Source organism: Pleurodeles waltl, chromosome 4_1, assembly GCF_031143425.1.
Source record: "Pleurodeles waltl isolate 20211129_DDA chromosome 4_1, aPleWal1.hap1.20221129, whole genome shotgun sequence".
Lineage (NCBI taxonomy): Eukaryota > Metazoa > Chordata > Amphibia > Caudata > Salamandridae > Pleurodeles > Pleurodeles waltl.
The window spans coordinates 962,014,328-962,031,090 of NC_090442.1; positions in this window are offsets into that span (position 1 = coordinate 962,014,328).

The following is a 16,763-nucleotide window of genomic DNA, read 5'->3' on the forward strand; positions in this document are numbered from 1 at the left end:
CGGAACCCCGATGTGCCGGTATCTCATTGCCCGCCTTTCAAACTTATGCCTCTGTGCAGCACTCATGTTTGCAGCTGTGAAGAGAAAGGGCAACTATTTACCATAGGAAATGCATTGGGTGTAACAGCACAATGGGTCAATTGCACATTACTTTTACTGTAGTTGTAACAGCTATTTTCACAACATAGATCATTGAAAGTCTCAGAGGAAGTACATGGGAAGCCTGCATGCAAAAGGGCATCTCACACCTAGCATATACATGTCTCTACATGATGGGTAACATCAGCCTAAACTTGTCATCCAAATAATGGGTAATGCAGCTGACATTATGGCTGCACCTCTTCCGCCTACTGACTTCACTACATATGTCACTCTATGTGATAACAATCACACCCCTCAATATCTGCCATTTGTCATTGTTTTTTGCTAGTATGGAGCTCATGTGCCATAACCGAGTTTGTACACTAGGTTCAAAACAAAGTTGCAAATGGTCACAAGTATATGTAACATACTGGTTGCTACAGTCCTAGGTACCCTATTCCCAAACACATGGCAGTCTTTGAGGGTGGGGTGGGAAGAACAACCAACAATCCCATATTCAATGCACACCCAGGAGTTTATAGAAAGGTCAACAAGTATTTGCCTCCACATACAACACCAGTGAAGGGCTAGCAACAAATTGGGGTCAGCTAAACCTTGTCCTATCCAAGGTCCACACATATCAAAATGTACTGACTTAGGCCAACATCACATACTACCAGTGAGGCATATTTTACCACACACACAGAGGAGCAAGAACACCCATGATCATGAGTAGAATGAACACCTTGGCCATTGCACTCTAGTCCCACACACTTCTAGTTCAACTTGTGGAAGTACATGCCCCCGGAAGATCCAACCTACAGTGTACTCAGTCCATCCTCAACTAGGGAAGATGCATATTTCAGACAAGCCTTTTGCAGAAGCTATCTGGGAGAATGTCAGTCTGAAATGCAGACTCAGTCCGAGACAAGTCCCAGAGCAACTCTTACATTAACCAGTGTATTCCACATGACTCATCCCATTCCCCATAGCGGGCCCTACTGGAATGGCCTACAGACCCAAAATCTGAGAGATGGATAAGCATAGGTCTACTAAAACTTAAGTGATATTTGAAAACCCGCTAATGGAACAATACTAATGAATGGGCAGCGCATCAAACCTTGAATTCTGTTCAACACACAGTAGTCCATCATGCATCACCAGCAAACAATAAAAATAGCACACATGCAACACTCACTGTAGGTGTCGGGGTCCGCAAAATGAGCCACCTCTCCCACAGTGTACGGTGCAGGTCCACCTGTAAAGCATGGAAGGAAGAATATACTCAGAATCCATGAACTGACAAACAATTGCAATTACAAAGACGATGTGAGAATATGACATTCGTAATGAAACACTTTCACACATGCTCATACTGCATGGAATAATTCTTGAGCAACATTTACATTGGATGAGTCTCCTGCTACAGTTACTCACCCTACTACACACATGCAGTGGCCCGGACAGTCATGTGGTGTCAAAGATGCACCTCCATTAGTATGCCCCAACAATATAGGGGTGCATTCATCTCATCATGTGCATCCAAGAGAGACATCCAAAAGCTGGTTACTTGAGGACTGCATGACCCCTCAAACTCAAACAGCCTATGTGGTCATTTTCTCCACACACCAACCAGACACACATGTGACATATGTGTGGACAACATAGCTAACTTCAATTGACGTGAAGGCAGCACAAAAGTCAGTCTAGCTATGGCGTCTACATATGTAGGTATGATGTTTCAACATCCATTTTTCACTGGCTATTGTGACCTGTACAGTTCAAATTGAGTCATTAACGTGTTGCTTGTCTGACACAAAGGCAGCACTACATTACATACTGCTACAGGCAACCGGTATGTGTAGAAAATATGAGCTACCTGACTGCTAGCATTTGTCTTCCTTCACATTGTGCAACAATTACCCAGTAGGTTTCCCTAGCATTACTCACAGTCAGCTACTTATCTGGCAGATTGGGTAACAATCATCACATGTCCCCACACAGCTTTCAATTGTGCACATGTAATTGATGTGTACTCACCAACATGGCCACCAATCCTGATTCCCAGGTGGTCCAGCAGATCTTGCTCCCTGGATATCAGATCAGCCCAGCGGTGCTTAAGTTGATGGTCATTCCTCAGGCTACCATAGACACGGACCAAGTGATGGCGCACCTTCCCCCACCGGACTTTACGGGCCTCCGTGTGATACCCCTGTATCATACAACCCCCAGCCTCCAGCATGAGTGGGAGGAAATGGCAAACAAGCCATATAAATCCCCCCAATTCCTCCTCACCCATCCTGGCAAGCCGTGGCCTACCTGACATCTCAGCACTAACAAAGTGGAAAAAGTTGGAGAAAAAGGAAAAGGGGGAAATGGGGAAAGGTAGAGTAGTGAAAAACAAAGAAAACTTAAGAATAAGAGCCCAACTAACCCCTAAATTACACTACCCACAACAGACTCCCACAGACAATAAAAGAAACACTGGACTTGACAAAATAATACAATACAGGCTCAGACAGTATTCAACAACAAGACAATGATGACAAAAGCACAATAGAGAAGGTACACTGGACACAAAAGCACTAAAACACAGGACAACACTTTCCACACAGCCACACAGTCTAGAATAATCTGAGATTGCAAAGTGAAAGTGAAAGTACACCCACAGTACAGATTGTGTAAACAGGATATCCTATTACATCACATCCTGCATAAAATGGCCGCCGTTTTTTTCCCGTTATGCGTCATTTTTTCACGCATACAGATTGTGCGTCATATGTTTTGACGCATAGGAGTGCACATAATGCAGAGTCAAAAATATTTTCATCATTGTTCCCTTATATTTGTTTGAGGCTTATTTTACAGTTCTAGAGTTAAAATTTAAGCCGCTGGCAAATATGATAACCAAATATGAAAATTAATTTTGACTCTGCATTATATGCACTCCTGTGCATCACAAATTATGACGCCCAAGCTGTATGTGTGGAAATATGACGCATTATAGAAAAAATGGTGGCCATGTAATGCTGGTTATTAATATATTTATTTTAATTTGATTTTTTTGACTCAGCATTATGTGCACTCCTGTACGTCACAAATTATGACGCCCAAGCTGTATGCGTGGAAATATGACGCATTATAGAAAAAATGGTGGCCATGTAATGCTGGTTATTAATATATTTATTTTAATTTGATTTTTTTGACTCAGCATTATGTGCACTCCTATGCGTCAAAAATGATGACGCCCAAGCTGTATGCGTGGAAATATGACGCATTAGGACAAATATGTCTTTAATTTGTCAAATTGTGAAAAGAAATTTGTCATGACCAAACGGTGCTAAGTGATACACATTTGGGGTTAGCTATGGCAAATGTCCCTTATAGGATGTATAGAAGGTATTCACAGTGCAATAGTAATGATTGCTCAGAATGGTTATTACTCATAATTGTACACATATTTTGGGTAATTGCTGATGGCTAATTTCAAATTAAGAATGGGATACCAGGATGTATTCCTTAGCAAAAATGTGTCCACATTTATCACGGTAATCAAAATTATATATAGGCCAAATAGGTAGTGCAATTGTCACCTACACTTTTTAAGGGGGTAACCATGTCCTAATTATGAGTTTGTGTATCTTATATGTGTTTTACTTTTGACATGTAGGCCACACATGCGCCTTGTGCATGTGTGTACTTCACATGTGCATATCTCATGTATATTTGGGGGGCGGTAGAGATGGACTTAGGCCCCCAGCACCCTAGGGATTGCTCTTCCAGACTTGCTAATTTATCCAAGGGTTTCCCTAATTCAGTAATGCTAAACCTGCAGCAGCAGGCTCATGGAAGCACATAGGGTATGATTCACTGTTTGCCATTCTGTAATCCCATTTGCCCATTTGACGTTTGCCCTATTGATTCTTTGGAGCAATCTGACATACCATTTTGCATTGATATTTTTTGCTAAATCTCAACGTTCCTCATGTGCTGATGACAAATAGGTTGTTGATGTATGTGGCCCTTTATGCATTACCTGGTTTAGTGGCATATTTCATTCTTCCTGCTAGGTTACAACTGGGACACTACTGTGATCGGCTGCTTGCAAATATTTTGTTGATTGGATGGTACATGTTTATGTGTGTGGTCCAATATAGATCCACTATCAACTGTCAGGGTGTATGTTGTCACTGTAACTTCCAGGTCTCCTCATGAGTTAGTGGCAGCTAATCTTGTTTCAATTGGGCATTGTTTGTAGCAAAAATGGAGAGAAGCCATTGAGGACATGGTCACCTACACATGGATGGTCCCACCCTGTCACTGAACACGTGTAATGAGACTTTCGAATGGGCAACCTTGGTGTGCTGAGTGAGAGAATGTCTCAGGTGTCTGGATCTGGCATGTGTAATTGCCACATTTCTACTCCAGTTGGCCTCTGTGGATGGTAATGTATCATGAAACATCATGGCCTCTGTGCAGAAGTAAATGGCTGGTATTCAACACACAACTCATCTTTATCATTTGAAAAAGTGTTACTCAGCATTTTGAACAGTCAGGGTCCTCATATGTGTAACCTTTTCATGGACATTATCTGAGGTTGCTGGCTTTGATGGAGGCCATTTACACCATCATACACTATGGTCCTGGTCCACTGTCACACTTTTAAGTTTAGGCATTAATGAAGGTCACAAATCGGATGCAAATGACAGTCAGATGATGCACGACTATGTATTTGAGTATACATTGATGAGGCTAATGACAAATTAGTGTCTGAGGTACAAAAGGTTTTGGACAGCACGTGTGGTCCATAGGTGGACCCCAGGTATCTGTAGAGTGACCCACGGACAGGTGCCAGTCAGGCTGACAGGATGCTGGGTCAATCAGGAGCAAGCTCTTTCAGTAATCACATGATCACATGTTCTGACTAGGACTGGTCAGAGGGAGCATTAGACAGTTGAGATGTCACACTGTGTATGTCCTGTGTTGCTTTGAAGGTGACACATGAACCCAGATAAAGTTTTCAACTGCAACATTTGTGTCAAAGCTTAATGATGTAATAGCTCACATTCAAACATGTATGCAGTAGGAGGCATCTGCAGGGACGGGGCATGTACATTTGGGTGGTGTGCATGGAGGGGATCACAGGTGTGGCCTCCATCTGTGTCTCACTAGTCCTGTCAGATGGGATTAGCTGATAAATAGCCTACAGTACCTTTCACAGAAGAATCAATCTACAGGTGATACCAGGCCTTATAAACTACAAGGCAGTGTATTATATGAGCTGTGTTCCATGCAGTGAGATGGTAGTATGACAATGGTCCGCATAGTAAAGGGTGTGGCACACTGGATGACTCTTGTGAGTGTGTGTGTGTAGATGAGGGAATCTGAGTGTACACAAATCGGCATTCCAGGGACCTCTTCAGACAGGTGGGGTGTGAGCAGCTGCAAGTGTGTGTAATGTTTTTAGAAAAGGGCTGACATGTAGATGGGATGTGATGTGCTGGATGCTTGTCATAGGTGTAGCACTTGTGCTGTGTATGTTCTGCTTATGTGTAACTCTAGTGACAGATAGTCATTGCAATGATAGTAAGTAGTTGGAATTACTGTTGGTAAGAGTCTAGTACTACATTCCTGTTCCTGAAGCATTAGCGTGTGAACTGCCTGATGTATGAGGCCTGTTTTCCCCTAGTTGAGTGATGGTGTTTTAGTTGTGTGCCATCTGCTGCGATGATCCATGTTTCCTACATGTATGTGAGTCATATGTGTGGTCCTCAGCTATTGCCCTTCAAAGGTGAAATGTACAGGATGTCTGTCATTTACATGGTGTGTGTATTTGACCATTGTATGGTGGCCATTACATTTGTGGTGTATTTTTTGTGTGATGATTGTTATATAATTATTGCTCAATGAGACGACATTCTTCTTCAGCTATTTCAAACTAAAGGTGGGCAGAAAAGAATAGGCCAAACCATGATGTGGTGTTTGTTATCAGTGTTTATTTACAATAGTGCATTAAGTGGTGATAGTGATAATTAAGAAAATAAATTATTTACAATCTGTTGGCGCCTACGCACTCCAGCAGCCGTGTTTGGTTGTTCCCCCTCCTGTTGCAGGCCAGCATCCTCCTCTTCGTCGTCTTCAGGCATGTATGGGCCTGGTTCCAGGAGGGGAATGTTCCTTTTTACACAAATGTTGTGCAATATGGCACAAGTGAGTATGATCCTACAGACCATCTCTGGGGAATATAGTAGGCTACCGCCAGTGATGTCAAGGCAGCGGAACCTTGACTTGAGGATCCCAAAGGTGCGCTCGACAATGCTGCGTGTCATCTTATGGGCATCGTTGTATGCCCGCTCTGCAGCAGTAGTCGGGTTCCCAAATGGTGTCATTAGCCATGGCTGGATGCCATACCCCTGATCAGCTGAAAGAAAAACACAGAATGGGATCATGTAGATGTAGCTGGAACTATTAAAAAGACCTTTAATGGCAGTAGTTGTCTTGTGTTGTCTGTGACTCTTTTGTGTACTAATGTGACAATCTATACTTGTAGGCTAAACCATCTGCATTGTGTTTTTTCCTTGGCTGAGCAAGTGTTTGTCTGCTAACCGTTTGTCAGCAGTATGTTTTGGGATTTGCAATAGAGTGTGCCCTCCCTGGCATTGTGACTTGTGATACAGGTGTCCGTGTGTCTTCACTGAGGGTGAGATGATAGTTCCATGCACATTTAAAATTGAAAGTGTTGTTAACACCTTCATATCAAAGTACCCTGTACATCCCATCCCTTGAAACGTATGCAATGTATTAATGTAAAGGTTATTGTGAGACTTACAATTTGCAAGGTGACATTTAGGCAACCACACTCATTAATGTCTTAAAATTAGGCTGTACAGTAGATTCCAATGTGTGACAGGTTCAATGGTGACTTAAGAAACATGGCTAGTGATGTGAGGACCTCAGTGTTTTCCTGTCTAGATGTTGCTGTTGTTGTGTATGTGTTGTGTGTCCTAGAGGGTTGCTGTGCAGTGTGTATATAATTAGGTTTCTGTACTTACCAACAAGTAGTCCATTGCCATACCGTCCATCCTGGAAGTGTTGGTTGATGGTGCTGTGACGGAAGATGAATGGGTCATGTACCCTCCCAGGATATTTAGCCACGATGATGGTGATCAATCCCTGGTGATCGACTATGGCCTGCACGTTGATTGAATGTGTGTGCTTCCTGTTGCGGTAGAGGTGTTCTGTTGCAGCAGGTGGCACAAGGCGTACGTGTGTGCAGTCGATTGCACCAAGGACGTGTGGGAAGCCACTGATGGCGTAGAACCCCTGTTTAGTTTCCTGCTGCTTCTGCAGTGTGTTAGGGAAGCAGATGTGGAGGGGTGTCAGGCGAATGGTGGCATCCAGTACTTTTGGCAGAAATGCGGAGAATGATGGTTGTGATATTCCGCCAACCAGGGCACCAGTTGTTTGAAACGAGCCACTTGCCAGCAGGTGAAGTACGGCAAGCAACTTTGTTTCTGTTGGGATAGTGCGGGGTGTCACTAAAGTGGGGGCCAACTGCTGTTCAATGTTTCGCAGCAGCAGCTGAATGGCCTGCCAGTTCAACCGGTACCCTGGATGATGTCGTGTTCCCTGAGGCCATGCAGGGTTGTTCTTGGGCGGAATATCCTCTCCTGCCTTCTGCGCTGCCTTTGGGGTCCCTGCTGGTGTTGTTGTAGCTGCTGTTGTTGCTGCAGGGCTCTGCGTCTACGTGCACGCTGGATAAAGATCACCTCCATGTCTCCCTGTTGCTGCTCTGCTGCTCTGCTGTTTGTTCTGTGTGTTGTGATTAAATACAGGTGTGTTTGCCCCATTTTAACGCCTGCCCTGACCCAGGCGTTAAATTTTGACGCACATCGGGCTTTGCGTAATTTTTTTGCTCCGCCTCCCGGCCGAGAGTCATTTTGGCCCGCAAGTATAAATACGACGCACGGCCGTGTGCGTCGTTTTTTGGACGGGAACGCCTACCCTGCATATCATTAACGCAGGGCGGGTTGCCGCATCCAAAAAATGATGCACACGGCGAATTTTTGTCGTCCGCGGGCTCGGGCGTCAGAGTTTAAATATGGGGAAACGTTTGCACTGATTGTGCGTCAAATTTTTTGACGCACAATCGGCGCAAACGGAGTATAAATATGCCTCTAAGTCTCTATTGAATATCAACGCTGTACAGAGGTACTTAGTTTTTCAGCACAGCTAAAAACCATGGTAATTTGAATTGATCTTAGTGACTGCTAATAATCATATGTTTTGAGCTAACCTCAGCCAAGTTTGTATTCAAAGTTTAGTGTAGTGAATTTAATTTAATTATTTCTCTAAACTCTGTAAATTTGTTTTCTTTCCAATTATTATTTATCTGTTGGAACCTCGAAGGTCTTTTAGCCCTCATAGAATGTGCACTATTCTTAGATGGTCCTATAGTTTAGCAACACGTGAGGCTAACACATGGCGATACACATCAGTAACATTACTCAACTGCCCCAGGTCCCTGCAGCAAACGATGGGTAAAAGGAAGACAACGGGAGCCCGATTCAAAAAGTTGATATCCACGATAAGCTGTTTGAGTCACTGGGAAAAATCCTTTACAAGGAAGTATAGAGTTGTTCATTAGACACAACAAAACATTGTGGTTCGATAGTGTTAGACCTGACAGCCTTAGGGTGGTCACCCATAACTTTTTGCCTACCTCCCCCCACTTTTTGGACACTGTTTCTGCTGGCTTTTAGACTCTGCACACTTTACCACTGCTAACCTGTGCTAAAGTGCATATGCTCTCTTCCTTTAAACATGGTAACCTTGGATCATACCTGATTGGACTATTTAATTTACTAATTAATTTATTTAATTAAGTCCCTAGTAATGCACTATATGTGCCCAGGGCCTGTTGATTAAATGCTAATAGTGGGCCTGCAGCACTGGTTGTGCCACCCACTTAAGTAGCCCCTTTACCTTATCTCAGGCCTGCCATTGCAAGGCCTGGGTGTGCAGTTTTACTGTCACCTCGACTTGGCATTTAAAAGTACTTACCAAGCCTAAACATCCCCTTTCTCCACATATAAGTCACCTCTAATGTGTGCCCTAGGTAACCCCTAGAGCAAGGTGCTGTGTGGGTGAAAGGCAGGACATGTACCTGTGTAGTTTACATGTCCTGGTAGTGTAAAACTCCTAAATTCCTTTTTACACTACTGTGAGGCCTGCTCCCTTCATAGGCTAACATTGGGGCTGTCCTCATACAGTATTGAAGTGGTAGCTGCTGATCTGAAAGGAGTAGGAAGGTCATATTTAGTATGGCCAGAATGGTAATACAAAATCCTGCTGACTGGTGAAGTTGGATTTAATATTACTATTCTAGAAATGCCACTTTTAGAAAGTGAGCATTTCTTTGCACTTAAATCTTTCTGTGCCTTCTAATCCACGTCTGGCTGGGTTTAGTTGACAGCTCCTTGTGCATTCACTCAGACACACCCCAAACACAGGGTACTTAGCCTCACTTGCATACATCTGCATTTTGAATGGGTCTTCCTGGGCTGGGAGGGTGGAGGGCCTGCTCTCACACAAAGGACTGCCACACCCCCTACTGGGACCCTGGCAGACAGGATTGAACTGAAAGGGTACCTGGTGCACTTCTTAGTCACTCTTTGAAGTCTCCCCCACTTCAAAGGCACATTTGGGTTTACAACAGGGCCTCTGCCCTACCACCTCAGACACTTGCTGGAGAAGAAACCTGAACCAGAACCTGAATCCTGCCAAGAAGAACTGCCTGGCTGCCCAAAGGACTCACCTGACTCCTTTCTACAAAGGACTGCTGCCTTGCTGTTGCCCTGCTGCCTTGCTGAACTCTTGCCTTGCTGCAGAAGTGCTCTCCAAGGGCTTGGATAGAGCTTGCCTCCTGTTCCCTGAAGTCTCAGGACCAAAAAGACTTCTCTTTTTCAACTGGACTCCTTGTGCGCAGAAAATTTGACACACAGCTTGCTCCGCGGTGAAAAATTCACCGCACGCCGATCCGGAAAGACGCCGCTCAACCCCGCAGGGAAAAGATCGACGCGACGCCTGCGGTGCGACCAGAACTTTGACGTACGGTCCTCCTGGACAACGCCGCCCGATGTCCAGAGAGGAAATCATCACGACGCCTGCCGTGAGGGAGAAGATTCCAAGCAGAGCCCACCGGAATGACGCGCAGCCGGATAACAAGCCCAGGATTCTACGCACAGACTCCGGGACATCTGGTAATCCCGCGACCCACAGAGGAGACCTGTCCGCATGCCAGAAAACGATGCATGTCTTCCCCACATGAAAAATAACGACGCAAATCCGTGTGTGAAGGGGCGAAACCGACGCACACACCATTATTCCACGCATCTCCTCCTTTGCGGCCCTTTGCGGAGATTTTCCACTCCAAACCAGGTACTTTGTGCTTGAAAGAGACTTTGTTTGATTTTTAAAGACTTAAGACACTTTATATCACTTTTCAGTAATATCCCTACAATTGCTTATTATATCATTTATTATTTTGACCTGCAAATACCCAGATAAATATTATATATTTTTCTAAACACTGTGTGGTGTATTTTTGTGGTGCTATATTGTGTTATTGAATGATTTATTGCACAAATACTTTACACATTGCCTTCTAAGTTAAGCCTGACTGCTCAGTGCCAAGCTACCAGAGGGTGGGCACTGGATAATTTGGATTGTGTGTGACTTACCCTGACTAGAGTGAGGGTCCTTGCTTGGATAGAGGGTAACCTGACTGCCAACCAAAGACCCCATTTCTAACATTGGTGGCAGCAGTGGGATAGGACTTGTATTTGTGCAGTGACATACAGTAGCTAAGTATTTCACTACCCACCCCCAGTTGAAGGTCAACTTGATTTTTAGCTCTTTTGCAAATTTGTTTTTTTCCTGACAATTTTCTAAACCTAAATCCTCACTCAACATGTCTCTGGCTGGGTCTCAAGCAGGAGATTTTGACCTAGCCCTGTTGGATACATATACTGCCAAACAGCTAAAAGGGTTCTGCAGGGTGATGAGAGTACCCACCCAAGGGGCCTCCAGAAAGGAGGACTTTCAAGTGGTGCTGAGGGCCTGGGCAGAAGCCCATTTAGAGGAGGATGATGAGGAAGAGGAGCCTGAAAATGGCCCCTCAGAGGATTTGTTGCCATCAGTGGGTGATGTTACCACTGCAATTGTGCCCCCTTCCAGACCAGGGAGCAGTGTCTCTGAGCTAGGCCTGACCGCAGAGGAAAGGAGAGAAGAGAGGGAGTTCCAATTGCAAATGGCAAGATTGAAAATTGAGGCTCAACAGGAGGAAAGAAGGGCAGAGAGAGAAGCTCAAGCAGCTGAGAGAGCCTTGGCTGAAAAGAAACTTTTGTTGGCTCATGAACTGAGTCTCAAGGAGCTGGATCTCAAGGCAAAGCAGTCTGAATCCAGCAGTAATGGTGGCAGCATACAGACAGGACCTGCTGGAGACAAGAAGGTTCGTATACCCAAAAATGTGGTGCCCAGTTTTGTGGTGGGAGATGACATAGATAAATGGTTAGCTGCTTATGAAGTTGCACTAAGGGCTCATGAGGTTCCTGAAGGGCAATGGGGTACAGCTATGTGGAGTTATGTGCCACCTTTGGGGAGGGACACACTTCTCACATTGGATAAACCAGATCAAAACACATACTCATGTCAGAAAGCCATTTTACTTGCCAAGTTCGGGCTGACCTCTGAGAAATACCGTCAGAGGTTTAGGGACAGCACCAATCTATCCACACAAACATGGGTAGATTTCTTTGACTTTTCCAGTAAGGCACTGAATGGATGGGTGCAGGGCTGCAAAGTAGATGATTACACAGGATTGTATAATCTCATTCTGAGAGAGCATATGCTCAATATTTGTTTTACAGAGTTGCGCCAACACCTAGTTGACAGTAAGCTGACTGATCCTAGGAAGCTTGCTGAGGAGGCGGACCTCTGGACAAGTACCAGAGTGTCCAAAAAGGTATCTGGGGGGGACAGCCACAAAGGTGGTCAGGGTTCCCATCAGAAGAAAGAGGGGGGAGAAAAACTTAAAAACAAGGAGTTCTCAAAAGGCCCCCAAAATAGTTCCCAAGGGAGTAATGGTAACCAGTCCCGGTCTGATTCTCAAAAGAAAGGTTCCACTGACCATAAGACAGGGAGGTTTGTACACCACTGTTCAGAGTGCAATAAGTATGGGCACTCTGAGGGCGACTCCAAGTGTCCCAAGAGGGCACAGCCCCCCAAAGGAGGGCAGACACCTGGGTTGGCTAACGTAGCGCTTTGGGAGGATATGGTCCCAGACAGTTTTGGGTCCATTAGGCAGCCAGGCAGTTCTTCTTGGCAGGATGCAGGTTCTGGTTCAGGTTTCTTCTCCAGCAAGTGCCTGGGCTGGGAGGGTGGAGGGCCTGCTCTCACACAAAGGACTGCCACATCCCCTACTGGGACCCTGGCAGACAGGATTGAACTGAAAGGGGACCTGGTGCACTTCTTAGCCACTCTTTGAAGTCTCCCCCACTTCAAAGGCACATTTGGGTAGAAAACAGGGCCTCTGCCCTACCACCTCAGACACTTGCTGGAGACGAAACCTGAACCAGAACCTGCATCCTGCCAAGAAGAACTGCCTGGCTGTCTAAAGGACTCACCTAACTGCTTTCTACAAAGGACTGCTGCCTTGCTGTTGCCCTGCTGCCTTGCTGAACTCTTGCCTTGCTGCAGAAGTGCTCTCCAAGGGCTTGGATAGAGCTTGCCTCCTGTTCCCTGAAGTCTCAGGACCAAAAGGCCTTCTCTTTTTCAACTGGACTCCTTGTGCGCCGAAAAATTTGACGCACAGCTTGCTCCACTGTGAAAAATTCACCACACGCCGATCCGGAAAGACGCCGCTCGACCCCGCAAGGAAAAGATCGACGCGACGCCTGTGGTGCGACAGGAACTTCGACGCACGGCCCGCCTGGACAATGCCGCCCGACTTCCAGAGAGGAAATCGAGGCCTGCCGTGAGGGAGAAGATTCCACGCACAGCCCACCGGAACGACGCGCAGCCGAATAACAAGCCCAGGATTCCACGCACAGACTTCGGGACATCCGGTAATCGTGCGACCCTCAGAGGAGACCTGTCTGCGCGCCAGAAAACAACGCACGTCTTCCCCATGTGAAAAATAAATAACCATCCAGCAAGACAGGGAAAGTACAAATTGACACAAGATGCTCGTAGAAAAAAGTGAGTAGAAAATATGTAAAGTGTGGTATTTGTTCACCAGGGAGCAAAGACAGTAGGTCTTATTCACACATCCTTGCATTTTGCAGCTCCAAAACAATCAGAAGCGAGGAGTGCTTCATACAGTTATATATATGGCTCCAACACATCTCTGATTTGTACACATCATACAATGTGGAGTCCCAACATCCTTCAGCTTTAAATGATGCTTTTAGCTCGATCTCCACCAGACCAATGCTTTCAACCAGATTGTTTCTTGAAGGCACAGTAAAAGCCACTGAGTTAATGAAACGTGGTAGAGCACCTCATTTTGTTACGATCCCATGAAACATATAAAAAACGGAGCCAGTTGTCTGGACCACTTATGTGAATAGACTATCTAGCGTAATTACAGTTAGCGCTGACATCCCTGAATCATGGAAAGGAGCGCAATCAACCTGATTTACAAGAAAGGCAAAAGAAATAATCCAACAAACTGTAGGCCAAGAGGTTTGATTGATAACATACAAAAAATCATTAGTAGGCAAACATTGGACAACCTACAGGACTGAATACAGGAGCGCAATGTTTTTTCTCAGTTGCAGATGGCGTTTAGATCAGAATCAAGAACCATCAAAAGGTTTTCTGCTTTACTCCGCTGCTTTGGACCGTAGTAGTCCTGACCATCTCTTCTTAGTATTTGTTGATCTAAGACCAGCTTCCGATCTAGTCGCCTGTGTCAAGATGTAGGAGGTTCTTGAGGAGATGGATATGGCAGCTAAACGTTTTAGATTAATAAGTAGAGTATAATAACAATGAAACCCAGGTAAGGTGGGGGATAAAAGGTGAATTGACAGATCAAATACAAATAGAGAGAGTTCACTAAAGCTGCGTACTCACCCCCACCCGATTTACATTATTTATGAATGGTGTGAATGATTTTAATATGAATGTCACAATGACTCACCTAAGTTGGCCTGCCATAAAATGTCAGCCTTGCTCTTGTCAGATGATACCCTATTAATTTCCAAGACTTCTTTGGGTGGTCAAATCCTGATTGATTGGTTCTCCAATCATTGCAAATCTCACGGTCTCGAAACTAATCAAAATAAGACACATTGTTAACCTTTAATTCACATAGATAATTTTGGTGGAATTTGAGCATGGGCAACACCGAGCTAGAAAAAGTGAAAGATTTCGACTATCTTGGTGTTAGGTTGACAAACTCGATGTACGGTCCTCACAATTACTAAGATACCATGACTCTGCAACATGCAGTTATTTCTATTTCAAAACGTAATAAAGGTTCCACTTTCGACTTATATTGCCAATCATTGAGAAATAAGGCTCGAACTAAAGGCCTAAGTGCTGCGGAATGTGGCACTGCAATCCGGGGCAATTGAAGCTTGACCTTCATATCAAAAGTGGAAAACAAATTTGTGAGGTCTTTGCTTAATATGCCCCAAGTTGTCTGAACTATTTTCCTGAGACAGAACCTAGGTCTGTGCAACATTCCACGCTTAAATGACATAAAAGCCCTTCTGTATTGACTAATGCTGTGGTCATGTGTTCAGTTGGACCCTTATATGAATTCATTCCTGGAACTAAAAGGATTGCATATTGACAGCAGATTAACTGGTATAAACATTTTAAACCTGTTTTTATTTACTTGGCCTCCCCAAACTTTGGGACAAGCTGGAATCCCTCTGCAAACATCTTATACCCAGATATTGAAAGATTATTTTTTTTAAATGGTACCAGGAAACTGGCTGTAGCAACACCACAGAACATGTCCTACCTTTTAAATACACTGAAAGAACAAGGTGAGTAGTGCAGCAGGCTTTTGGGCTCTTAAAGGCCAGATTTAGGTGTCTTAACCAGACTGGTTGAGCCCTCTTCTACTCACCCAGAAAGGAATGAATAGCACAGTATAACTTGTTATGAGTTATTGAGTGGGAAGTGACAATGATGATATGACACAGCAGTACAGTAATGGGAAGATGTGTGGAAGGATCAACATTTCTTTAAACGAAGTTCTGGACAATGATCATGTTAGACTCAAAAACTAGCAGTCAGTTTTGGATGAGCTGGTGGCTCATACCAGACATACATTTTTAAAAGCTTCTACATTGGCCAGTTTCTACTAGATATCAGAATTCTAACTTTTTGGTTTGAGGCCTCACTGTCAGACTGGGCAAAGCAGATATTTTGAATGTCATCAATAGTTTTTGTGGTAGTCCTTCCACAACCTCTTGGCAGCAGATAATTTCCTTGTCTATCTTTGATTACTGGCAATGACATTCAAGACTGTCACCGATGCATTTCATTCTGGGTAGTTGTTAATAAATTTAATATTTGTCTTTGGTTTTCTGATTTTGAATGCAAACATCTTCTTTCATTAAGAATGTGATATTCATGAAGACATTTTCTATCAGGACTCCATTGTGAGAATTGTCAGTGAGATAGACTTGGATGCAATATAGGTTCACGCAACTTCCTCTTCAATTCCTGACTACAATAAGGTAAAGTTGTACAGAGTCAGAGATTACAGCTGTATATCACACTTCAGAGATAAAGGGAGCAGAAAGGGAAGTGAGGCCATGACTGTGGTTGCAATTAAATGTACTCAGGGGCATTTCTATAACAAAGAGGTGCAACACAATGCAGCAAGCAAAATTGCTGAGCTGGGTCATCTAGAAAGAGCAGAACTGCGCCATATCTTCAAAGAAATTGTGCAGTTCTGCTCTCTTCATATGCTGGCACACTTTTGGTTTCCTAACGCCAATGCAGATAGCCATGCACCACATCTCAAGGTATAGGAAAATGCTCTCTGGTTGTGTGATCACCCAAATATTTCTGCATTTTTCTGCTGGATTTTGGAATCTGAACACTGGGATACTGCTGTCCAGTGCAAAGTGAATGTGTTCTGAACCCTAACCATGTTGAAACTGGCTAGTGAAAAACACTACTGACTAGCATATCCAACCTGCTTGTACGTCCCCAGCATATGGTATTAAAGTGTTCCCAAGGCCTGTAAGTTCAATGTCACTTGTGGATTGCAACATATTTTGTGATACCACTAAAATGAAAATAAGAAGCACGTCTCCAGGCCCACTTGTGCAGCCTGGGTGGGCAGTTTTAAACCTGCCAATTCAATTTGGTAAAAATAACCCCTTTTTCCAGGACTAAACCTTCCTTTTAAATACTTATAAGTAGGGCCCCGGTTTTATGATTTTCTTTTTTTTTTTTACGTTTCCATGTGTATTTATCCATATTTATTTTTTAGCAATATTATTGGTATGTATCCATATTTGTTTTGTGGTTTGTGAATAAATTAAGGCAGAACTTGTATATTACACATTTATTTAACTGAAAAATATGGAATCCTATTTTGGAGCCTGTTGGGTTTAAACAGATTAAATAGCCAAGCAAAAAAACATAACACA